At 45.6% G+C, this 26,797-nt stretch overlaps 2 long non-coding RNA genes across 6 annotated transcripts in view; both read right to left on the bottom strand.

Moving 5' to 3' along the window:
• Positions 1–26,797, bottom strand: part of LOC144583525 (uncharacterized) — a 359,409-nt gene that overhangs the window by 113,189 nt on the left and 219,423 nt on the right. The window lies entirely within an intron of this gene.
• The window catches only part of LOC140708209 (uncharacterized), a 93,790-nt gene that overhangs the window by 51,705 nt on the left and 15,288 nt on the right, over positions 1–26,797 (bottom strand). For 4 of the 5 annotated variants that reach the window (XR_013537346.1, XR_013537342.1, XR_013537345.1 and 1 more), the window contains exon 1: positions 272–356. This is a non-coding gene — a long non-coding RNA (uncharacterized LOC140708209). Of the gene's footprint in view, positions 1–271; positions 882–15,482; positions 15,571–26,797 lie in introns of those variants that run through there. The other variant, XR_013537347.1, reaches the window with a different exon arrangement.

Consider the following 26,797-nt stretch of genomic DNA (forward strand, 5'->3'; position numbering starts at 1 on the left):
AAGAAGTGTTTGGCTGCCAAATGATGGGGCATCTACCCTACTTATTAACAACACCCCAATGTAACCAATGGAAGTGACCTTACAGTTCCTACCAAAGGTCCCAATGTGAACCCCAACGTCAAACATCCTACACACCTTATTTCAAACAACAGTATAAACCTAAACCCTTCCAACAATCTATCCAGAGGCGTAATGATCATAAACCCAAACATGTTTGACGTTTTCCTGATTGAGATCACAAATCAACCCCCTTTTCTGTGGAAGCACTTACCTGCCTGGGAGTCCATCACCACCGATACCTGGGTTCTGTCCATCATCCAAAATGGATACCACATCTATTTCCATCAGCTCCCTTTGCCTCATCACATTGTTACACCACCACTCCAAACCCTACAAGAATACAGAATTTACTTCTCAAAGACACCATAGAACCAATACACCAAAACATTTTTTTCTCACATTATTTCACCATCCCCAAAAAGGATGGCAGTCTTCGACCTATTCTAGACCTCAGAGAGCTCAACCAATATGTCATTACCACCAAATTCTGCATGGTAACCCTCAAATCCATTCTGCTTCTCTGAAAAAAAATGACTGGTTCACAGACATGGACCTATGAGACTTACATTTCCACATCTCCATCCACCCCTCTCACAGTTTCTTCGATTCCAGATTGGATCAAATGCTTATCAATTCAAGATACTTCCCTTTGGGCTTGCAACAGCTCCCAGAGTCTTCAAGTGTATGGCTCCTGTGGCTGCTTTCCTCAAGCTTCAAGGGATCCTAATTTTCCCATGCACAGATGATTGGCTCCTGGTCGCTCATTCCCATTGCAAGGTGTCATGAGTTCAGCCAAAGAAGATCTGAGGGGTTAATTACAGCTGAGGAAAATGCTGGGCAATTAGAAGCACAGACAGATGAATCACCACCAGATTTTCCTCCCCCAGTAGCCAGAGTGAGGGCTAAACTTCGCAAACACTCATGACACGAAGGTCAGAGGATCGCATGAATGCTTCCTGTAGGAACATCAGATCAATTAGTTCTGAGTTTTAACAAGATGGAAGACTTCTAGGAGTTTGATGACTGTTTGTGCTATATAATCTGCACCTAGAAGGCTTTGAAGCCTGTGGAAGTAATAAGTCTCTGGCTTTGGACTCTAACTTCTGACTACAGTTTGTGTTTTGGCTTTGGCATTTTGGTATCTGCTTTGCATCTTCTGGACTTCTGATATTGGACTGATTCATTGGACTTTTGCCTGTTGAACCCCCCTGGGAACATGACAGATTGCTTCCACCACACACACTCTCCACACGATGGAGGGAGAAGCAAGCAAAGGTTCTGGTCAGCTGAATGCTGTGCTTACTCAGGTGCAGTTTATTACACAAACGGCACAGTTTCAGCAGCAACAACTGCAATCCCAGGCCAATGCTGCTGCCCAGGTCAAGTGCAGCAGAAAAGTTTGGAAGAAAGGTGGAGGAGTTTCCAGCATTTCCTGTAAACTGTATATTGAGCTACATGCAAGAGACTTTCCCATGGACAAAACTAAGGTATGCTTCTTAGTCAGCCTTCTCAAGGGACAGGCAGCTAAATGGGCTACTCCTCTACTCCTTGCTCCTTCCCCCCATTAAGCAATTACCAGGGCTTTTTGGACCATATTTCAGCAGTTTTTGCTAATCCTTTGCAAGATACTACAGCCAATAGGAAGATTCGGGCCCTGAAACATTATGGGTTCAGTTTCCCGGTATTCCACTGAGTTCAGACTCTTGGCTCAAGACTTGCTCTGGAACGAAGCAGCTCTCATGGACCAATATATGGAGGGGTTGGCTGATGATATCCTGGATGAGCTGGCGCGTGTAGACTGACCCAATATGCTGCAATAATTAATCATGCTGTGCCTTCACATTGATGGCTGCCTAGAGAGTCGACGCCTAGTACGGAGCGGTTCCCATCTCTTGCAGCCACCCCTGATGCCTATTAGCACTGCACAAGAGAATTCTGAGCCCATGCAGTTAGGGGCTGATCGGCCAAAACGCACCCTTGAGGAAAAAAACACAACACCGTTCCCAGAATCTGCCTGTACTGTGCGGGAGCAGATACTTCGCCTCCAACTCCTTGGTCAAGTGGTGCACCCCGGCTCCGTGCTACCACCATCAGTAAAAGATTTGCCCCATGTCTGAGTGGACCTCCAGACGTGGGGCACTTAGCTGGGTCCCCTGAACCCTATGTTAATATCCAGGGTCCATTCCTTGTGCTAGTGAAACTTTGCTTGCTGGATGGGCGCTGGCTGTTTGTTTATGCCATGGTCAATTCTGAGGCCAGCCGCTATTTCATTGACATGGCCTTCGTGAAACAACACCGGATCCCTGTACAGGACAAAGAGACCCCGAACCTGGTTGAGTCCATAGACGGGTGTCTCCTCCGCTCCGGCCCGGTGACCCAGGAAACCTATCCGGTTATTCTCCAGATCCAACCCCATCAGGAGCAACTACAATTCAACATTGCACGTATGCCCCATTTTTCCGCTCATTCGGGGACTTTACTGGCTCCAAACACACAACCCCCTAGTAGACTTGGCCCAAAGGCTGTTGCGCTTCAGGGATCCGTGTCCGCATCTGGGTCCACCAGCCACCTTGGCTGCTGCAAGATCAACAGAGTCCCATGATACCTTCAGAATACGGGGACTTTGCTGATGTTTTCAAGGAAAAGGGGGCCGACCAGCTAACCCTGCAATGACCCTATGATTGTGTCATCAATTTGGTGCCTGGGGCACCAAATTGATAGATCTACCCTATGACCGAACCAGAACTCTTGATAAAAACCTGAAAGGGGGATTCATCCGGCCATCCACATCACCCCTGTCTGCACCCATTGTCTTTGTCAAAAAAAAAAAGGCGGAGAGCTCCACCCCTCCAATGATTACCAGGCCTTGAATAAAATAACTATTCGGAACTGCTACCCCCTGCCATTGATTGGTGAACTCCTGGATCGCCTTAAGGGGGCACGTATCTATACCCAGTTGAACCTCCATGGCACCTACAATTTGGTGAGAATCCGTGCAGGCAACCAGTGGAAGACGGCTTTCGGGGCTCCTTATGGCCAGCATGAATACCTGGTCATGCCTTTTGGCCTGACCAATGCTCCAGCTATTCATGAATGTCATCTTTCGAGATCTGCTTGATCGCTTTGTGATCATCTATTTGGATGATATTTTGATTTACTCCCGAAATCCTGTGTCACGTTCCAATGGGGTTTCAACAGGCAATAGTCCAATATCAGAAGTCCAGAAGATGCAAAGCAGATACTAAAATGCAAAAGCCAAAACACAAACTGTAGTCAGCAGTCAGAGTCCAAAGCTAGGGGTCCAGAGAACAGGTTCCAGGATAAGCTGGAGCGTGGATTCGAGCCAAAATGTTTGACTTGTTGCTTCCACAAACTTGGAAGCCTCTGGGTGCAGATTTTATAGCAACAGCAGCCATCTAAACACCTCATCCTGCTAATACTCAAGGCTGGTTGACCTGATGTTCCTATGGGAGGCATTCATACAGGCTTCGGGTCTTTGTGTCATGAGTCCTTGCCAAAGCTTCTCCCTCACCCTGTGTTACCGTGAACCCACATAAACTCCGGCACTTTCCTTTTCTCAAACAACTTTTGAAATAACATTTAAGAACACCAAGACCAGTAAAACTTAAAAGGACAAGGTTGCGAGGTGGAGGAGGATGGACCTGGACTAGATGGGAGGGGGTAACTTCTTGGCACTTTTTAATTTAATTTAATTCTATTTTGTATCAGGATTTTTATAATTTTGTACTGTAATGTATTGTTTTTGTATTTTGTTAAGTTGTACTATTTAGTGCTGTTTTTAATTTATTTTTTCATTTCCTTCTTCTTTGTCTGGCATGGAGTGGGAGACCTGCCCGCCCAGCAAGGGGCCTTTTAACATCCCAGTGATTATGGGTAGAGGGAGATATGGCATTGGCACAGTCCCTACTCGTGTTAGTAGAACGATGAACAGATGTTTGAAGGCTGTTCACTGTTCTGAGACTGTGACCAACCCTCAGTATCGAGGTAGTTAGTTCAGCCAGCCTTCCACTCTAACCCTGGTGCTGTTGAATGCCAGGTCTGTATCCAACAAGCCCCAGGTGATTCAAGAGCTTATCCTGGAGGAGGATGCAGACCTGGCATGCATAACCGAGAATGTGGATTGGCGGAGGGGGGCCCTCCCCTGGCTCTCGTCTGTCCGCCTGGTTATGATGTCCAGCACCAGGGTACACTGGAGGGGCGGGGGGGAGTAGCCATTGTCTATAAATCCAGCTTGGAGGTTACCAGGCGCTCCTCGGTGGTAAAGCCGGGTCTAGAGGCACTCCACGTGTCGATCGGGGCCAGGGATGGTATTGGGATTTTGCTGTGTTACTGCGCTCCCCACAACCCAGCCACTTCCCTTCCAGAGCTGGCCAACTCTGTCTCCGCAGCACTGTTGGGATGCCCGAGGCTCCTCGTCTTGGGTGATTTAAACATGCATGCGGGGGAGAGGCTTCTGGGCCAGCTTTTGAGTTCCTGGAAACCATGGCTTCCTTGAACATGTCCCAGCATGTCACATGTTAGACCTGGTTTTTTCCTCCAATTGGGGCGAGTGTGATCTGATGGTGACGGACCTTGTGTCAGTCCCCTTGTCATGGTCAGATCACCACCTGATAAAATGTAACCTCACAGTGGCTCTCCCCCCTCGCAGGAAGCAGGGACCTATTTCTATGGTCCGCCCTCAAAGACTACTGGATCCGGTTGGATTCCAGGATGCCATGAGAGGGATTATGGCTGACCTGGCTAGCGCTCCTGTCAACATCCTGTTTGACAGCTGGTCCACCGCTGCCACCAGGGCCATAGACACGATCACGCCCAAACGCCCTCTCCAGCGCAGAACTCACCCGGCGCCCTGGTTTAACCAGGAGTTTTGAGCAATGAAGCGAATAAGGAGAAGGCTATGAACCCGACGGATCATAATTGTTAAGGTCGCAACTAACCTTTACCTGAATAAGGTGAAGGCTGCATGTCGATCATTCTTCACTAACCAGATAAGCAAAGCGTCCAACCAGCAGGCGGAGCTCTTCCGTATAGTGCACGACCTATCTGGAATTGGTCCAGGAGGTGGGCCTCCCCTTAGTTTCTCACCGGACCAATTTGCAGCATTTTTTAAATCTAAAGTGGAGGCCATCCACTGGGAGCTCTCTCCTTTTTTGAATGCAGGGAGTCGAGCTGAGATGTCCAGCGCTCCGTCTTGCTGGTAATTTTCAATTCCTTTCAGCCGGTAATGCCTGACTCTGTGGCCAAGGTGCTTGACCGCTGTCGAGCCACCACCTCCTCCCTTGACCCTTGCCCGGCCTGTCTAATCAAAGCAGCCAGGCCGAAAACAACAGAATGGGCCACAGCAATAATAAATGGGTCTTTCCTGCCCTCAAGAAGACACTCATTAGGCCCATCAGAGAGAAACCTAGTTTGGCAGCAGATGAAATTGGCAATTATAGGCCCATCGCCAATGTTTCTTTCATGAGCAAAGTGGTCGAGAGGGTAGTGGCAGACCACCTTCAGGCGCACTTGGATGAAACATGCCCTGGATCCGTTTCAGTCAGGCTTCAGGCCATGCCACAGCACAGAGACGGCATCGGTCACCCTGTATGATGACTTATTGAGGGAGGCTGACGGGCAAAACGCCTGTTGGTCCTCCTCGACAGCCTTTGATACCGTCAACCACGGTATCCTTCTGGGGAGGCTCTCCGAGTTGGGAATTGGTGGCTTGGCATTAGCCTGGCTCTGTTCCTTCTTGGAGGACCGCCCCCAGAGAGTTCAGTTTGGGGAGAGTGTCTCGGCCCCGTGGAGTTCCAATTGCGCGGTTCCACAGGGGTCGATTATCTCCCCAATGCTGTTCAACATCTATATGAGGCCGCTGGCTGGCGTCATCAGGGGATGTGGAGCATCGTGTCATCAGTATGCTGATGACACCCAGCTCTACATCTCCTTTTTACCAACTGCAGGTGATGCTGTCCTGTCCCTTCAGTGCTGCCTGGGGACCGTACTGCAATGGGTGCAGGAGAATGGGCTGAGGCTGAACCCAGACAAGACAGAAGTTCTGAGGCTGGGGGCCCCCGTGGCTGGCGGCCTGGGCGACTCTCATTTGGGGGGTGGCCCTGGCTCCGACAAGTGGAGTCCACAGCTTGGGCGTACACCTGGACCCAACGCTCACCATGGAAACGCAGGTGGCGTTGGTTGTCTGTACCGCCTTTTTCCACCTTTGGTGGATAGCCCGGCTGCGGCCCTACCTTGACACGGGGGCGCTCACTACCTTGGTGCACGCGCTCGTAGTCTCAAGATTAGATCCCTGCAATGCACTCTACGTGGAGCTGCCTTTGAGGCTGATGCGGAAACTTCAGATGGTGCGGAATGCAGCGGCTAGACTCCTTACTGGAGTGAGAAAACACCAGCACATTTCTCCTATTCTGGCCAGGCTGCATTGGCTGCCCATCCGTTTCCGCATTGACTTCAATGTTTTAATGCTCACTTATAAGGCCCTAAATGGTTTGGGACCTCGATACTTGGCGGAACGCCTGCTCCCACCAAATTCTACCTGGATCACCTGCGCAAGCCAGGAAGTGAGGCTGAGTAGCCTGACGCCAAGGGAGGCCCGGAGGGAAAAGACTCGTAACCAGGCCTTCTCGGCAGTGGCTCCTGGCCTTTGGAACAATCTCCCTCCTGAGATTTGCGCGGCCCCTACGCTGGGTACATTTAAAATTCAATTAAAAACATGGCTTTACATCCAGGCCTTCCCTCCTGTCAGCATTTAACTTCCTTTCTTTTTCCTTTCTCTCTTTTCTTTATTATTAATTATTTTTTGAATGTTTCATTATCGATGATGCTAATGGATTTATATTATTTTAACTGTATATATGTTTGTTGTTAGCCGCCCAGAGTGGTAGAATATACCAAATGGGTGGGATATAAATCAAATAAATAAATAAATAAATAAATAAATAAAATAAACCGTGACTCATGTTAGCGTCAGCTAACAAAGCATCTTTCATGGTTTGCAGAACGCCATTTCTTCGTTCTGCCACACCATTTTGGAAGGGTGAATAAGGGCTAGTTTTCCTGTGATATATCCCATTTTCTTGTAGCCAACCTTGGAATCTACTTGACATGAACTCAGAGCCGCTATCTGTTTGAATTTGCGCCACCTTGTGGCCATAAAGTCTTTCAATAAATCTCAGCCAATTCCTAAAGTTATTGAACACTTCTGCTTTTGACAAAATGAGTACCTTGAATAATCGTCAACTATCACCAGCACATATTTTGCTCCACCCAAAGATGGGGCAAAAGGTCCAATCAAGTCTGCATGCACTAGTTGAAAAGGCTTGTTGTCTGACTAGTTCGTTCTTTACTTTTAGGAGACACTTTAGATTTTGCCAGTTTACACATGTTACAGTCTAAATAGTTTTTACACTCCTTTAATTGAACAACTTTTGCCATTGTTTGCATTTTCTGACGTGTCCTGAAGTTCACATGACCTAATCTCCTGTGTAATAAATGTGCACACTGGTCATGTTGTGATGTGTTTCTACCAATTGTGTGTCATTTTGCTTTTTACATTTCAACACATACAAATTATTTTCTTGTTTTGCCCTTGCACAAACATAATTTCTTTCTTAATTTTATATTCACCATTTTCAAATGTTATCACATAGCCTTGCTTATCTAATGCAAATGCACTCAGTATATTGCAATCTAGCTGTGGAACATAAAGCACACTTTCAAGTTTCTGTCCCAAATCTGGTATAAAGACTGTTCCTGACCAGGCTCACACTTCATTGCTCCGATGCACCTAGAGAAGAAAATAAATCTTTCTCTCTAGTTAAGTTTACAACTGCACCACTATCAATTATCCAGCAAGCTTGTTGGCAAGCTTGCAGAGTGTCCTTGGACTTGTCTCTTGTTGACTGAACAAGAGAAATCCTCCCCTTTCACTTTTTGCTTCTACTGATTCTGTTGCTGGCTTCTTGGCTGCATCTGTTGCTGGCTTTTTCACAGTGTCTGAAAAGATGCTGCTCAGATCCACAGCCGAAACAGTGTCTCATGGTCATGGCGCGGCCATCTCCCCTCCTAAGAGCTGTTTCCTTGTGCTGTGTGCTCTAATCTGTCTTCTGCCTTAAGCCGTCCTGGTTCCTTCGATGCAGGCTGTCTGTTTTCTCTCTGCTATCTAATCTCTCATTCCAGCGCTGTTCCTCCTGCAGCAATTGGCCCATCAAGTATTCCAGAGTCAGATTTGCATTAGAAATTGACTCTAAGCTCGTAACTAGAGTATCATATTCATAAGACAAACTACTTAGAATCAGATAAACTTTGTGGTCTTCTGGAAATTGGACTCCCCTTTGCTGTAGCTCTTTAAATAGGCTTTTCATTTTTTGTAAATATCCAGAAATACTCTCACCAGGCTGTAATGTACATATGCAGAGCTTCCTGGTTAAAGACAGTTTAGAGCCTGCCGTGTCTCTGACATAAGTCCTTTTGAGACAGCCTCAAACTGCTTTCGCTGTAGTTAAGTCTTGCACATGGACTAGCTAGTTGTCTTCTAAACAAAGTATCAGTGTCCTCAAAGCTTTCTCATTAATTTTCTCTTCCTCCTCATTAAATCTTGCTGGGGGTTGGCAACAATATGCCATCATTTTTCTCTCCTTAACAGCATCTCTGCTTTCATGGACCAGGTCTGGTAATTACTGTCATTTAACTTCGTTAAAGGAAAACCTCTCCCAAGCATCTCCATGCTCTCTGCTCTGCTATCAGTCCTCCGTTTTCTTTCCCATCCTGGGCACCTAACGGAAGAACTGCTCTCTTCCAGGACCTCTGTCTCTTACTCCATTCACTACAGTGGCACCCTCTGGTACTCATCAATGATCTTCTCATTAGGCAGTCTGTGTAGGGCGCGTCACTGGGCCCATAACCTTTGTTACCGCAAACCCACGAAAATCCAGCAGAGTTAAGGTTTTTTCAGGTCCAGAAGGCAAAATAAATCACTCATACACGTTCAGCTTCCTCCAGCACGACATGTGTATTTACAGCATATATACAAGTGTAGAAAGCGGCAGCATGACAGCATGGCATCATCAAATGAAGGTGATGGTACATGTTCTCTATACAGTACATATATATACAGTTGAGCCTCTGCTCTTATCCAATCACAGCAGGTGTTGCATCATCCAAGGCACCACCTCTCCAGAGTCACTGTGACTCAGCAAATTACACACCTGTATAACATGGCAGCTCATTATTACTTTTGCTCTGTTCTGTTCAGGCCTGTAAATTTTCAATACTCTGACACCCTGGCTACTGGGGGAGGAGGATCTGGTGGTGATTCAGCTGTCTACAATTCTGATTGCCGAGCATTCTCCTCAGCTGTAATTAACCCCTCAGAATTCAGATCTTCTTTGGCAGAACTCATGACAGTTTCCCCCTCCGCAGGGCTCCCCCTTCAGATGGGCCGGGTCGATCAGGATAGGAGGCACGGAACTGTTGTACAAGGTCAGGGGAGTGTAAGTCGCTTGCAGGTTCCCACGATCGGTTCTCAGGGCCATAGCCCTCCCAGTCCACAAGGTACTGAAGGCCTCCCCGGTGGATTCGGGAGTCTAAGATCTGATGAACCTTGTATTCTTCCTTCCCATCAACCAAAACAGGTAGAGGTGGAGCCAGGGGTGCAGGTTGGGCAGGGTTCAGTGCCGCAACAGGAACAAGGAGGGACTGATGGAAAACTGGGTGAATACAGAGAGTGGCTGGGAGTTAAAACAGAAAAGCAACAGGGTTGATTTGATCTGTGATTAAATGAGGTCCCACAAACCAAGGGTCCAACTTGAGCGACTGGCCAGGTCAGCCTAGATAATGGGTGGAGAACCAGACCTGGTTCCCTGCTTTCAGAGGTGGCCCTTGCTGTTTTCTCTCAACCGCTGTTTTGTACGCATTCTTAGCTTCCTGAAGCTGCTCTTGGAGTAAATCTTGGAGAGCCTTCAACTCACATATGGTTGACGGCAGGATAGCTCGGAAAAATGAGGGAGGTATCCATAGGTGGCTGCAAATGGGATCTGTTTTGTGGATGAATGTATGTATGGTCTTGTTGCGAACTCAGCCAGGGGTAGCAAGGTAGCCCAGTCTTGCTGATAGCAGGTGTAGCAATGTAGGTACTGTTCAAGGGTGGCGTTAGTATGCTTGGTCTGCCCATCTGTTTGAAGATGGCACACTGACGATAAGTGCACCTGTGTACCTAAACTGGTGTGCAAGGCTTGCCAAAACCAGGAGGTGAATTGGGAGCCACAACCCAAAATTAAGTGTGTTGGGAGCCCGTGTAAATGAAAAAAAAAATTAAAAGTAAAGCTGAGCTGTTTCAAGAGCTGTGGGAGGCTTGGAACATGGGACAAAATGAGCCATTTTGGTGAATAGGTCCACTATTACCAGAATGCAGGTGTACCCTTGTGACCGTGGGAGGTCAGTGATGAAGTCCAGAGATAATGTGTCCCAAGGGCCAGCTGGTATGGGTAGTGGATGTAGCAGCCCTGGAGGTTTGGCTGGTACGTTCTTGGCTCGACGACAAACCTCACAGGAATTGACGTAACGAGCAACGGCAGTGTGAACCCGGGGCCACCAGAACTCCCGTGTGAGTAGATGCAGAGCCTTATACTGACCAAAGTGTCCTGCAGGAGGGGAATCATGGGTCAAATAGAGCACATTGGTTCGGAGGGGCCCTGGAGGAACATACAGGTGCCCTCAGTGCAATAGCAGACACTGGTGGTTAGCAAAGTCTCCAGCAGGGCCCTCTTGGAGTTCCTGCAAGCGTTGATTGGCCCAGGGATCTTGAGCTTGGCTGGCCCAAATTTCCTCAGCCAGGGACAAGCCGGTTTTAGTGGCTGCGAAAACTGAGGGTGATAGGATAGGTGCAGTCAGATACTCTTCAGAGGGTGATACAGCGTATTCTGGTTTGCAGGAGAGGGCATCGGCTTTCCGATTCTGGGTCTGCCGGATATAGGTAATGTGGAAGTCAAATCGGGAGAAGAGGCTCCACCTGATCTGTTGTTGATTGAGGCATCGGGCTGTCTGCAGGTGTTCCAGATTCCGGTGGTCAGTCAAAACTTAGATGAGGTGACAGGCTCCTTTAAGGTAATGCCTCCAGACCTCGAAAGTGGTTTTGATGGCCAGGAGTTCCCGCTCCCAGATGGTGTAGTTGCAAACTGAGGATGTGAACTGCCAGGGGTAAAAGGCGCAGGACTGCTGTGGCTGTGAGGGGTCCTCCTGCTGGGACAACACTGCACACAGGGCCACACTGGAGGCATCCAACTTCACAGTAAATGGTAGTCAGGGTCTGGATAACGTAGGATTGGCTTGGTTGTAAAATGAGTTTTCAGGGTGGTGAAGGCATGGTCTGCCTCCAGAGTCCAGAGAAATGACTCTTTGGGCCGGAGGAGATGGGTCAGAGGCAGAGTTATGTCCGCATAGGTGGGTATAAACTGGCAGTAATAGTTCACAAAGCCAAGAAACTGCTGCACCCTGTCCAAGTTTTGACTGACCACAGGAATCTGTGGAACACTTGCAGACAGCCCGACGCCTCAGTCAACGACAGATCAGGTGGAGCCTCTTGCGGTTTGAATTTCGCATTACATATATCCCGCAGAATCAGAATCAGAAAGCCAACGCCTTGTCCTGCAAACCGGAATATGCTATGTCACCCTCTGAAGAGTCTCCGACTGCACCTATCCTATCACCCTCAGTCTTCGCAGCCATTACAACCCGCTTGTCCCTGGCTGAGGAAATTTGGGCCAGCCAAGCTCAAGATCCCTGGGCCAAGCAACGCTTGCAGGAACTCCAAGAGGGCCCTGCTGGAGACTTTGCTAACCACCAGGGTCTGCTATTGCACTGAGGGCACCTGTATGTTCGTTCCTCCAGGGCCCCTCCGAACCAACGTGCTCTATTTGACCCATGATTCCCCTCCTGCAGGACACTTTGGTCAGTATAAGACTCTGTATCTACTCACATGGGAGTTCTGGTGGCCCCGGGTTCACGCTGCCGTTGCTCGTTACATTGATTCCTGTGAGGTTTGTCGTCAAGCCAAGGACGTACCAGCCAAACCTCCAGGGCTGCTACATCCACTACCCATACCAGCCGGCCCTTGGGACACAGTATCTCTGGACTTCATCACTGACCTCCCATGGTCACAAGGGTACACCTGCATTCTGGTAATAGTGGACCTGTTCACCAAAATGACTCATTTTGTCCTGTGTTCAGTACTTTGTGGACTGGGAGGGCTATGGCCCTAAGGATCAATCATGGGAACCCGTAAATAACTTACATCCCCCCTGAACTTGTACAACAGTTCCATGCCTCCTATCCTGATCAACCCAGCCCATCTGAAGGGGGGAGCCCTGTGGAGGGGGATAGTGTCATGTGTTCAGCCGAAGAAGATCTGGAATCTGAGTGGTTAATTACAGCTGAGGAAAATCCTAGGCAATTAGCACAGACAGCTGAATCACCACCAGATCCTCCTCCCCCAGTAGCCAGAGTAGCTAAACTTCAGTAAACACTCATGACACGAAGGTCAGAGGATTGCATGAATGCTTCCTGTAGGAACATCAGATCAACCAGTCCTGAGTTTTAACCGAATGGAAGACTTCTAGGAGTTTGATGACTGTGCTGTATAATCTGCTCCTAGAAGGCTTAGAAGCTTGTGGAAGCACCAAGTCAACACTCTACTCCCATCCACACTCCTGCTTATCTTGGGCCTTGCTCTCTGGACCCTTGGCTTTGGACTCTGACTTCTGACTACGGTTTGTGTTTTGGGTTTGGCATTTTGGTATCTGCTTTGCGTCTTCTGGACTTCTGGTATTGGACTGGTTTATTGGACTCTTGCCTGTTGAAACCCCCTGGGAATGTGACACAAGGTTTGCAGGGCCACCCATTTTACCTTATCCCTCCTTCGCAATCTCGGTCCCACGATCAACATGCAAAAATCCAAAATGAGCTCTGTAAGGGTCTTCCGTTATATCAGAGCTCGCATAGGCTCCATCCAAGCCCGTGCATTCCTCCCCCCCAGACAAACAGCAGAGCCTAATCTACTTGCTACAAGGCTTCACTCCCCCTGCCCTGGTACCTGCCATCCTAGTGCAACGTGTGTTAGGCAGCTCGCCCTCTTCTACCCCCTTAACAGACCCTCCTCACACCCTGTTGAGAGTTACCCCTGACCTTGCCTCTCAACTCCAATGGTGGTGTTTCATCCTGAACCTCTCAGTGGGACAACTTTTCTGACAACCACATCCTCAAATACAGGTCACAACCGACTCCAGCCTTACCGGCAAGGGAGTGCATTGTGGTTCTCTCAAGATCCACACCAACTGGTCCCTCAAAGAATGTTCCCTCCACATAAATGAGTTGGAACTACTGGCAACTAAAGGCATGCAAAGCCTTCAGAAAAGTACTGGCTTAATGTTAAAAATTATTATATAGCAAATCAATTAAGAGTTATTGGAGATATTATATACAATAAAGAAAAATTAATTTGGTGGGAGATGGAATCTTCAGAAATAAATGGAAATGCTGAAGGATACTTGTTTAATATAGTAAAGAGAAGTTCAATAAATCAGATGAAAACCCCTTTTTTAAGAAACCTGTTAAATATTTGGAATAAATATAAAGAGAGGTTTTGTCCCTCAACTTCACCATTAAAATTAGTGACTGAGATAGAAAGTTTTCCTACAAATTTAAAGGATTTAGTAGAACTGTTTAAGAATAAAAGGGTTGCAAGATTGAAGGACGGATGTGTAAAATGAGATCGAAGGAATTGATTATGTCTAAATTTCAAACTAATAAACTATCATGGTATAATCTTATTCAGTTAAACACCTGGACAAAAGATTGGTTGTCAAATGTAGAGAATTTACTAAGTACGAACAGTTTCTGTCATCACATGAAGATATGCAAGATACAATTTTGAAAGGAATAGTAAGTAAAATATATAATATAATTTTGAAACAAGAGGAAAAAGAATGGGGAATAGAAGGTTTGAACTTAATTTGGGAAAATGATTTAAAAATAGAAATTAAAATAGAGAATTGGACAAAAATGTGGAGGATGAGAGTCTTAAGATTAATGTCAACAAGAATAAAGGAAATTTTTTTAAAAATCTGCTTAAGGTGGTATTTGACTCCTGTAAAATTAAATATAATAAATCCAGCATACCCCAAAGCATGTTGGAAATGTGATGAGGAAATTGGTACGTATTTTCATATGTGGTGGAAATGTAAAGTGGTTAAGAAATTTTGGGAATTGATTTTTAAGGAAATGTGTGATATATTTGGTAAAGATATTGATCTTAATGCTAAAATTGCTTTATTGTCAATTTTTGATAACACAGATTTGGACTATTACTCAAAAGAATTAATCACCAATTTTATGACAAGTGCTAGAATATTAATAGCTAGATTTTGGAAAGACAAGAATGATATTAAAATAGAAGACTGGTATTGTGAAGTATGGGACATTGCATTAAATGATAAATTGACTATGGAACTTAAAATAAAAAGAGGGGAAATAAGTTCTAACAATTCTTATGATATTTGGGGCAAATTTGTGGAATTTGTGTTAGTGAAAGGAAGGGGGAAAGCCTCTAAAGAATACTCAATACAATTTTGGAGAGGTGATCTGTAATAAAATATTATTAAATAGAGTCCCGTGGGTATGGGGTACACGTTAGAATTTAGTTTATAATAAGCACTATTATTTGTATTTTTTTCTGTATTTTTGTTGTTATGTATGTGTTTTTTGGTGTTTTTTTATTATAAAATAAAACAAAATCTTTTTAAAAAATAAAAAATGCACTGGCTGGCAAAATGGTACAAATTACCACTGACAACACCACAGCCATGTACTACATCCTCAAACAAGGTGGCACCCACTCCCCGAGTCTCCTCTATTCAGCGGTCAGCCGATGGGAGTGGTGTCTTTTGCACCACATCTGCCTGACAGCTTTACACATTGCAGGCCAGAACAACAGACCTTCTCAGCTGTACAAGCCCACAACCTCATGAGTGAAAATTGGACCAGACATTTTTTCTCTGCCTTTGCAAAAATTGGAGCAAACCAACTCTGGACCTCTTTGCCTAATGACAGAATTGGAAGTGCAAGCACTATTGCTCCCATGCTGGAGTTGGCAGACACTCCCAGGGGGACGTGTTCATAGGCTGTTGGCCCAAGACCCTCAACATACCTTTTCCCATCATTTCCGCTCCTCCAGAAAGTAGTGGTATGGATATAAAAGAACAAACCCAACACCATCGTCATAGCCCCTTGATGGCGTAGACAGCCTTGGTTTCCAGTCCTATACAACCTATCATCAGACATCTATCACCTCTCCCATCTGCTGCACCTCCTTATGCAGAACAACTCCCACATACTTCATTCAAACTTACCTGCTCTGCACCTGGCAGCGTGGAGGATTCTACCTCCTTAATGGATGTCCTCCGTCAAGCAAAGAAGCCTTCAACCAGAAAGGCCTACCTATATAAATGGGAAAAACATTCAATACTTCACTACAGCCGCTTCCTTACCTGCTATCAACCCATCTCTCTCCACTGTCCTAAGATTTCTCCTACATCTTAAGTCTACCATTCCATATCTCTTTCCTCTCTTAGAATTTACCTCTCAGCAATAGTTTCTTACCAACCACCAACTTCTCCAGCAGCTCGTTTTTTCAGGCATCCCATGTTGAAGCGTTTTCTAAAAGATTTATCGCATGCCTACCCAGATGTCCAGCCACCTTCTCCACAATGGTCTTTGACCCTTGTCTTGCGACAACTTACTAAACCTCCCTTTGAATCATTAGCTTCAATGGACCTTCACCTGCTTACCTTTAAACCAGTCTTTCTTGTAGCAATCACCTCAGCTCATCGAGCAAGTGATTTAGCGGCTTTGCGCCATGATTACCTTTATGTACAATTCTTCCCTGATAAGGTCAAACTATTTGTGGACATCTCCTTTCTCCTTAAGTTTGTCTCTCAGTTTCATCTTTCTCAACCATTGGTCCTCCCTGTAACGGCCTCCCTCTACCTCACAAAGGGGGGTCGCTACGTCACTCTAAATCACTCTTCTTTTCCACTGCCACCAACCATTCCCTCAAATAAGTAGCTTCAGGCCAAAATATGATTCAAAATAAAACTCAGGTTTATTAGGTACAAATAAAAGGAATGGTAAATCACTTATAATAAATAATAATTCAATCACTATAATGAAGGCACTAGCATATACAGACTCTCACAACATATCACAGATCTGACTCCTCTCTAAACCCTAACAAAGCCCTATCAGTCCCTATCTGTCCCTATCTGAAATCTCTCACACACATTCACTCCCATTTATACCACAGCTCCACCCCTTATGTCCCACCCTCCGTCACACCATTGGTAGATGACTCACAGCTTTAGCAGTGACGGACAGGTGAGGTCATAGCTGTATGTAACATCCTTTTTTCCATCACCATCTTCAACTCAAGGAAGGCTCCTCCACACTCTGGACATCAAGAGGGCCATTGACTTTTATTTATTGTGCACACAGCCTTTTCAGCATTCCCTGCGCCTTTTTGTAAGTCATCAGCCTCCTATTAAGGGCTTGCAAGTGACTTCACAAACAATTTCTCGCTGGGTTACTTCTATTATTCACCTTGCATACCAACTTGCTCAGCAACTGGTCCTCCAGGTGATTTGCCCTCATTCTACCAGGGCGTTAGCAACTTCTACAGTGTTTCTCTGTGGTGTTGTCACATTCCCAGGGGGTTTCAACAGGCAACAGTCCAATAAACCAGTCCAGTGTCAGAAGTCCAGAAGATGCAAAGCAGCTACCAAAATGCCAAAGCACAAACTGTAGTCAGCAGTCAGAGTCCAAAGCCAAGGGTCCAGAGAACAGGTTCAAGGATAAGCAGGAGCGTGGATGCGAGCCAGAGTGTTGACTTGTTGAAACTTCCAAGCCTCTGGGTGAAGATTTTATAGCAGCAGCAGTCATCTAAAGACTTCATCCTGCTAAAACTCAGGGCTGGTCAACCTGATGTTCCTACGGGAAACATTCATGCGATCCTCTGACCTTTGTGTCATGAGTCTTTGCCGAAGTTTAGATCTCACTCTGGCTACTGGGGGAGGGGAATCTGGTGGCGATTCAGGTGTCTGTGCTTCTAATTGCCTAGCATTTCCTCAGCTGTAATTAACCCCTCAGATTCCAGATCTTCTTCGGCTGAACTCATGACAGGTGTGCCTCTTCCTGATGTCTGCGCCTCAGCTACCTGGGCACAACCATCTACCTTTTTAAAAATATTTTTTTTATTTTATCACACATATAGACATACAAAACTAACAAAGAACACACAAAACAAGCAAAAGTAATAAAAACAAAATAAAAACAAAAAAAAGCAGAACCCCACATATAGGCAGGGTGGAGGCATTTCCATACAGTATTATCCATTATATAAATCTGACTGCATCAACCTTATTGCTCTTAAAATTTAATTCAAATATAAACCGTCCTAAGGTTATAGTAATTCTAGTGATTATTTAAAGATTATTTCTCTTACATTCTTGGCTAACCAATTATATCTCAGAATATCAATGCTTTTCCATCATGAGAAATCCACATTTCAGCAAAAAAAAACAAACCACAAAATATATTTATCTGACATTGGCTACTTAATCATATTATAATTCATATGTGCTTAATATCTCTATGCAAGTGCCTTATAATTGAATAATCTCTAGTACCATGTTAACCCTAGTACAGTGGTTTAACCTTCGCTATACGAAAACATCACTGTACGGGCAAGGAAAGCCTATTGGAACGCATTAAACTTAGTTTAATGCGTTCCAATAAGCATCCAAACTCACCCCTCCAGCGATGTTTTCGCGTCCGGCGGCCATTTTGGAGCCGCCGATCAGCTGATCGGCGGCTCCAAAATGGCCGCGGATGACCCGAAATGCCCCCCGCAGCGTTTTCGCGACCTCCGTAAGCAAGGGGAGGGCGCGAAAACACTGATAGGGGGCCATTTTGGGTCATCCGGCGGCCATTTTGGAGCCGCCGATCAGCTGTTCGGCGGCTCCAAAATGGCCGCCGGACGCCCCAATCGTCGCAAAGCGAGTGCGGTGATTGGGGCAGATCCGTATAGCAATCCCCAAAAAGGGATCGCTATACGGATTCTTCGTTAAACGGTGCGCTCGTTAAGCGAGGCACCACTGTATATATCTATACATACATGTATTTCATATCAGTATTTCACATGCCATCAGTATTTCAGAAAATGGGGATATTAAATATATCTCACCTTATATATTTAATCATGTTACAATTCATATATATATTGTTTCTCTAAATATCTGCCTTAGCATCAGCAGTTTCTAATGTTATATTCATCATAAACATTTCAGATTGCATAATTGGAAAATCTTAATTGCCATTTGACTCCAAACATAGTCAAAATTACTTGCAGTATATAAATCACATCAATTTTATGTATACATATGTGCCCCTCAATCTATATTTTTTGTTGTTATATTCATCAAATAACATTCCCCCTTTTATATTTTATAAATCTTAACTCCATTGCATGGGCCAGGAATTCCAAATCACTTATAACATTATAAACCTAAAGTTACATTCTTATAATTCATATTATGTTTCTCTAAGTAAAAGCTTTACAGTCAACAATTTCTAATGTTGTATTCATCATAGACATTTCAGATTATATAATTAAAATTCTCAATTCCATAATTTCTATTGTTATATTCATCAAGTAACATTCCCCCTTTTTTAGTTTATAAATCTTCTCTATGCACAGGCCAGGGATTCCAGATCTCTTAAAGCATTATTAACCTAAAGTTAAATTGCATCTTTTTTACTAGTTTTAAAATGCCATCTGTAGAACTCTTTTAGACTATTTTCTCTCTGGTTTGGTGGATTTTTTCCATCAGTCATGTTCTGCCTTTGAAGCCAATCAATGTCTGGTCTGTAATCAGTATTTCGTTTTCCTTTCAGCCTCGCTTTTCCACTTCCCTATTTTAAATATTCACCCATCAGATTAGAACACATCTCTTTTTCATCCACCTGCTCTTCTCTCCCACAATACAAATTAATTTTTCTAACCCCCTTTTTGAGGGTTTCCCCCTCCTTTCTAGAAACAAATAAAGTCTCTCTCGTGCTGCTTTCATTTCGATGTGCTGGTCTGGCGTCTCCCAAAGCTCTTCCGTTCCCTTCATGTCTGAAATCAATGTCTGAAGTTCAGAGAACTGGGTTGTAAGATGGTTCAAAATATTAATTTGCATATTCTGTAAAGCGTCTATCAAGTCTTCTGTTAAATCCATCTTCGTTGAGAAGTTGATGGGCAAAAGATGCTTTCTGGTTTCAAAATATACGTCTCACATACAGAAACATTCCCTATCGTGAAGAGAATAGCCACCAAAACAGCTTGTTTACTTCTTCCAGCCGGAAGCCATAAAGTACTTAAGTAATAAAAGTCAGATCCTCAGTAGAGCTGATGATTAATTATGCTAGCCCAGACTTTAACTTTCACCAGATAGATTCAAGTCATAATAAAACTTCCATTAGGTTAAAATCCACCTCTCGCAGCATCTCGCCTCCTTAAACATCTTATTTTCTATTATAAAAATTATTCCATCCATCCAAGGACAGGGGATAAGAGGAAAAAGTCTCTGTGTTTGTGTCTGTGTCTTTATCAGTTTCCAGTTTCTGTTTCAGGCGTGACGTGACATAGTAATAAATTACCTATATGTCTGGGTTTAAAGCTTTTTGCTGCTTCCAAAATTACACTATCTTCTTTAAAATCAGCCACTTAAGTTTATTTTGTACTTACTGAAGCCATGTTGAGATCAATTAGTCCCTGTTCATGCAGTCATTTGTAAATCTTCATGCTTCCCTCCTGCCCGCTGAGCTTCACAGCTAAGACAGCATTAGAAAATGGCGTCAAAGGAATCCTCTGTCTGGAGAAAGGATGACCTGAGGAGTGGTTGCCTTCCACCACCACCCCAGGAAATTTCAGCTCTCCTATGACTCAGGGTGGCCCCTCCTGGCCCTCCCTGCCCCCCAATTTCTTGGAGGGATCCTGGATTCACAGCATGCAGCACAATTCTGGAGAGTCCAGATTTCTTGCTGCCTTGCTGTTTCTAGCTCCGCCCCTCCTCAGCACAACCATCTACCTTTATCCAGCACTATAGACTGGATGTTTGACTGAAGTCTGGTGCGGCCTTTGGACGTGCTGTTTTGGCTTCCACTTCGGTGTGACACCCTGCCCCCGGGTAAGACAGTTCGTTAGTCACCCACGAAGAACAACAGGTTACCCACCTATAATTGTAGTTCTTCAAGTGGACCCCTGTGATTCACACATCCCACCCAACCTCCCCTCCGCCACGCCTGCAGATCTTTCTTGCGGTGGTTGATGTAAGTGAAGGGAGAATCTTGGTGCCAAGGTACTTGTACAGAGGGGGAGGGGTCTGTTCTAATGTTTTTATTTGCTACCGCAGAAGCTCTAAAATCTTCTGACAAGGCTCCATGCAGACACGGATCACACACGGTGTGAATCACAGAGGTCCACTCGAAGAACTATAATTACAGGTGAGCAACCTGTTGTTCTTTTAAAACAGTTTATATCTTTCAATTGCTGTGTTCCTATCATGGGAATAATCTCACCAAGTTTTAGTTATCCCTTTCAAATCATATTTACCCTCCTGAACTAGGATTTCAAATTCTTCTTGTTTCCCATACTCCTGGCATTTGTATATAGACACCAGTCATTGTGTGATTTGCTGCCTGCTTTATTTCCTACATTTTAAAAAGATTATTATTGAGCCCCATTAGAGGTGCTCGATCTGTTTCTCTTTTTGTACATATGCCTTCATCCACCTTTACTTCTGTGGTTGTGTCTCCCTCCCCCTTTCAAATCAGTTTAAAGCCCTCCTGATGAAATTCTTCATGCTGTGGCCAAACACATTCTTTGCAGCTCTTGTGAGGGAGAAACCATAACTTGTCGGCAATTCATCTTCCTGGAAACCTAATTCATGGTCCCAAAATCCAAATCCCTCACATTCTCACAATTTTTGTAGCCAGTCATTCTCTTGAAGTATTTCCTTTTCCCTTTCTGTGCCTTTTCTGAGTACTGGTAGGATGGACGAGAAGACTGTCTGGGCCTGACATGATTTCCTCATAGCTCCACTTGGCTGTGTCATTTTTTCCCACATTGAGGAAAGTAAAAAGATTTGTATCTCTAGGTTTTATGGATGATGGCAGTCCTTCTGTTACATCCCTTATCTGTCCTACAGGAAGAGAGCATACCTGGTGGGTTCATGGATCTTTCTAGCATATTTCAGTTTCAGTCTCACACAGTAAGTTGTCTTCTTTTTGTAGATTGTGGATTCAGTGACAATGTTTTGCTAAGCTTCAGTCTTTCATGTCCTCCTGTGGGGTCTCCTGTGTGTCTTCTTCTACATGCAGTCTGACTCCTTTTCAAAATTTTGAAAACGGATTTGCAATTCATAGAATCATAAATTCACAGAATAATGAAGTTGGTCTATAAGGCCACCATATCCAACTCCCTGCTCAATGCAGGAATCCAAGTCAAAGCAAATCTGACAGTTGGTTGGTCAATTTTTTCTTAAATGTCTCCAGCATTGGAGCGCTCACTACCTCCCAAGATAATTAGTTCCATTATACTGCTCTAACAGCTGGAAAGTTTTGCCCGATTTTCAACTGAAATCTGGCTTCCTGTAACTTGAGCCCATTATTGTGTGTCCTGCATTCTGAAATGAACAAGAACAGATCCTGCCCCTCCTCTGTATGATCACCTTTCAAGTATTTGAAAATGCAGTCATATCTCCGCTCAGTCTTCTTTTCTCAAGGTTAACCATGTCCAGTTCTTTCACCCATTCCTTATATGGCTTGGTTTCCAGTCCCCTGATCATGCTTGTTGCCCTTTTCTGAACTTGTTCCAATTTATCAGTATCCTACTTGAAGTGCAGTGTCCAGACCTGGATTGAATACTCCAGATGAGGCCTGTTGTTGTTTAGTCGTTTAGTCATGTCTGACTCTTCGTGACCCCATGGACCAGAGCACGCCAGGCCCTCCTGTCTTCCACTGCCTCCCGGAGTTGGGTCAAATTCATGTTGGTAGCTTCAATGACACTGTCCAACCATCTCATCCTCTATCGTCCCCTTCTCCTCCTGCCTTCACACTTTCCTAACATCAGGGTCTTTTCCCGGGAGTCTTTTCTTCTCATGAGATGGCCAAAGTATTGGAGCCTCAGTTTCAGGATCTGTCCTTCCAATGAGCACTCAGGGTTGATTTCCTTTAGAATGGATAGGTATGTTCTCCTTGCAGTCCAGGGCACTCTCAAGAGTCTCCTCCAGCATCAATTCTTCGACAGTCAGCTTTCTTTATGGTCCACCTCTCACTTCTGTACGTCACTAACCAGTATCAAATAGAGTGGAACTAGTACCTTGCCGGATTTGGAGACTATACTTGTATTAATGCAGCCTAAAATAATATCTGCCTTTTTTGTAGTCATATCACATTGTTGGCTTATATTCAGCTTGTGATCTATGCCAGTTCCAAGGGGCTTCTCACACATAGTACTGTTGAGCCAGATATGCCCAGTCTTGTAACTGTGTTTGGTCTCTTTTTCCTAGGTGCAGTACCTTGCACTTATCCCTGTTGAATTTCATTTTATTAATGTATCCGCAAAGGCTTTCACGGCCAAGATCTAATGGTTGCTGTGGGTTTTTCGGGCTCTTTGGCTGTGTTCTGAAGGTTGTTCTTCCTAACGTTTCGCCAATCTCTGCGGCCGGCATCTTCAGAGGACAGCACTCTATGCTCTGGTGTAGTTGGCTTGGGAGTTGAGTATTTATGGCTGTGAGATAGGCTTTTGTCCTTTTCAGGAGATGGGTGATTAGTATCTCTTGTTGTGGGTGCATTGTGGTGATAAGGAAGAGAGATTATGTGTCACTGTGATTGATGGGTGTCATTAGCTGGTCTTTTGTGTGTAGTGATCCCCAGTCCTTGTGGCTTGGTAGAGTTGGTTGACCTTTTGCACGCTGTATTTGTATTTATTTATTTATTTATTTATTTATTTATTTATTTATTTATTTATTTATTTATTTATTTATTTATTTTATTTCTATCCCGCCTATCTGGTCATACTAGACCACTCTAGGCGGCTTACAATCAGAGCAACAATAAAAATTTTAAAAACATTACAAATAGACAAAAATAGAAATCAAAGAATATAAAAGAAAAATCGTCAGGGATTATCTGTTGGGAAAGCCTGCCTATACATCAGTGTTTTCAATTGTTTCTTAAAAATGCCCAGCGAGGGAGCCGCGCGAATCTCAGGAGGTAAGTTGTTCCAGAGGCGAGGAGCCACCGCCGAGAAGGCCCGATTTCTGGTCTTTTCCTTCTGGGCCTCTCTCGGCGTCAGGCTCCTCAGCCTCACCTCCTGGCTCGCACGGGTGACACGGGTAGATCTAGGTGGGAGAAGGCGTTCCACCAAATATTGAGGTCCTAAACCATTTAGGGCTTTGTAAGTAAGCATCAACACTTTGAAGTCGATGCGGAATCGGATGGGCAGCCAATGCAATGTGGCCAGAGTGGGCGAGATATGTTGGTATCTTCTCACTCCACTGAGTAATCTGGCCGCAGCATTCTGCACCACCTGTAGTTTCCGCAGCAGCCTCAAAGGTAGCCCCACGTAGAGCACATCTTGAGATTATAAGCGCATGTACCAAAGTGTTGAGAGCCCCCACATCAAGGTAGGGGCGCAGCTGGGCTATCCGCCGAAGATGGAAAAATGCGGTGCGCAACACGGACGCCACCTGGGTTTCCATAGTGAGCGCCGGGTCCAGATGAATCCCCAAGCTGCGAACCCCATCCCTGGCAGGCAGGGTCACTCCCCCAAAAATGAGGGGGTTTCCCAAATCCCCAACTGTGGGAGCACCCACCCTCAGTACCTCCGTCTTGTCCGGGTTCAGCCTCAGCCCATTCTCCTGCATCCATTCCCGAACGGTCTCCAGGCAGCGCTGAAGGGACAGAACGGCATCTCCTGTAGTTGGAGAAAAGGAGATGTAGAGCTGTGTGTCATCCGCATATTGATGGCACAGGGCTCCACACCCCCTGATGACCCCCCCAGTGGCCTCATATAGATGTTAAACAGCATTGGGGAGATGATCGACCCCTGTGGAACCCCACAATTGAGGCTCCACGGGGCCAAGACATTCTCCCCAAGCTGTACTCTCTGGGGACGGTCCTCCAAGAAGGAACAGAGCCAGGCAAATGCCCGGGCACCTATTCCCAACTCGGTGAGCCTCCCCAGGAGGATACCGTGGTCAATGGTATCGAAGGCCGCTGAGATATCGAGGAGGACCAGCAGAGACATTTTGCCTCTGTCGGCCTCCCTCAACAGGTCATCACACAGGGCGACCAATGCCGTCTCTGTTCCATGGCGTGGCCTGAAGCCCGATTGGAATGGATCCAGGGCATCTGTGTCATCCAGGAACGCCTGAAGCTGATCGGCCACCACCCTCTCGACTACCTTGCTTAAGAAAGAAACATTGGTGACGGGCCTATAATTGCCAATTTCGTCTGCCGCCAAACTAGGTTTCTTTCTTATGGGCCTAATGAGTGTATCCTTGAGGGCAGAGGGAAATCTGCCCTCAAGGAAAGACCCATTAATTATTACAGTAGCCCATTCCGTTGTTGAAGGCCTGGCTGCCTTGATTAGCCAGGCCGGGCAAGGGTCCAAAGAGGAGGTGGAGGCACGGCAGCGATCAAGCGTCCTGGCCACAGTGTCGGGCGAAACAGGCTGAAAGGAGTCAAAAATCACCGGACAAGACGGAGCGCTGGACATCTCAGCTCAACTCACTGTATTCAAAAAAGGGGAGAGGTCCCAGCGGATGGCCTCCACTTTAGATTTTAAAAATGCTGCAAATTGTTCCGGTGTAAAACTAGGGGGAGGCCTATCACCCGGGCCAATTCCGGATAGGTCACGTACTATATGGAATAGTTCCGCCTGCTGATTAGACGCCTCGCTTATCCAGTTAGCGAGGTATGTTCGACTGGCAGCCTTTACCTTGGCCTGGTAAAGGTTAGTAGCGACCTTAACAGCTATGCGATTAAAAACCGTCGGGTCCTTTCTCCATTTGCGCTCTAGCCGTCTCCTGACCCGCTTCGACGTCCGGAGATCCTGGTTAAACCAGGGCGCCGGGCGATCTCTGCGGCTGAGAGGGCGTTTAGGCGCGATCGTGTCTACGGCACTAGCCGCGGCTGTGAACCAGGCGTCGACCAGAGCCTCGACAGGAGCGCCAGCCAGGTCAGCCGTAACCCCTCTCATGGCATCCTGGAATCCAATCGGATCCAGTAGCCTTCGAGGGCGGACCATAACAATAGGTCCCTGCTCCCTGCGAGGGGGGAGAGCCATCTTGATGGTACACTTTATTAGGTGGTGGGAGACATGTTTTGTTGAGTTTCAAACTTTCCTCTTTTGTTGAAGTTCTGGTGGTGTTTGTGGATTTCAATGGCTTCCCTGTGCAGTCTGACGCAATGATTGTTGGTGTTGTCCAGAATTTTAGTATTTTGAAATAGAATTTCATGTCCAGCTTGTTTTAGGGCATGTTCAGCTACTGCAGATTTTTCTGGTTGTTTTAGTCTGCAGCGTCTCTCATGTTCTTTGATTCTGGTGTGGATGCTTCATTTTGTGGTTCCAACATATACCTGTCCACAACTGTAACGTATCCAGTATACTCCTGCAGCGGTGAGGGGATCCTTCTATCCTTTGCTGGCAGTGACAGTAATCATGGAAACAGAAGAATACAAGGACAAAATCAGGGAACTTCTAGACCCCACCACCTACAGAAAACTGAAATGGGACCCAACCAACAAAATCACAAAACAAACAAACATGCTGATCTGGAGTTCCTCCCTGCACCCCAACGTCCTTCAACGAATCTGCAAGACAGAAGCTCTCCTACCAAGACTATACGGACTCCCCAAAATCCACAAGGACTCAGTCCCACTCAGGCCCATTGTAAGTGCCATCAGCTCCCCAACATATGAATTAGCCAAACACCTAGCAACCCTCCTACAGACCCACATTGGACAAACCTCATCCTACATCAAAGACTCAGGACATTTCATAAGCAAGATCAGCACCCTAAAACTCAACCTTGGGGACAGACTGATCAGCTTTGATGTAGTATCCCTGTTCACTAAGGTACCAATAAAGGACACCTTGACACTCATCCAGCAGATCTTTCCAGAAGACATCAAGGCCCTTTTCCAACACTGCCTAATGACCAGTTATTTCCAGTGGGATAATGAATTCTATGAACAGACAGGTGGAGTGGCCATGGGGAGCCCCCTCAGCCCGGTTATAGCAAACGTCTACATAGAGCACTTTGAAAAACTTGTCCTGGCTTCGGCACCCCTCACACCCACAGTCTGGTTCCGATATGTGGATGACACGGAGTTCCGGTGAGGGAGGAGATAGCGACTGTACTGAGCTCCACTCCCTATCTAAAATAGTTTGAACAGTTATAAATATTTGGAAGGGCTGAGCCCCAAAAATTTTTTAAAGCAGTCTGAGTTTTTATAGTTTTACAGTTAGCCAGTCACAGTGGCAATGAAGGCCGGGACAAGATCTGTAGGAGGTGGTGAGTTGTTACTAGAGAATTCCTTCTCAAGGAGATGGGTGTTG

The sequence above is a fragment of the Pogona vitticeps genome, chromosome 6, assembly GCF_051106095.1.
Source record: "Pogona vitticeps strain Pit_001003342236 chromosome 6, PviZW2.1, whole genome shotgun sequence".
In the NCBI taxonomy this organism is placed as follows: Eukaryota; Metazoa; Chordata; class Lepidosauria; order Squamata; family Agamidae; genus Pogona; species Pogona vitticeps.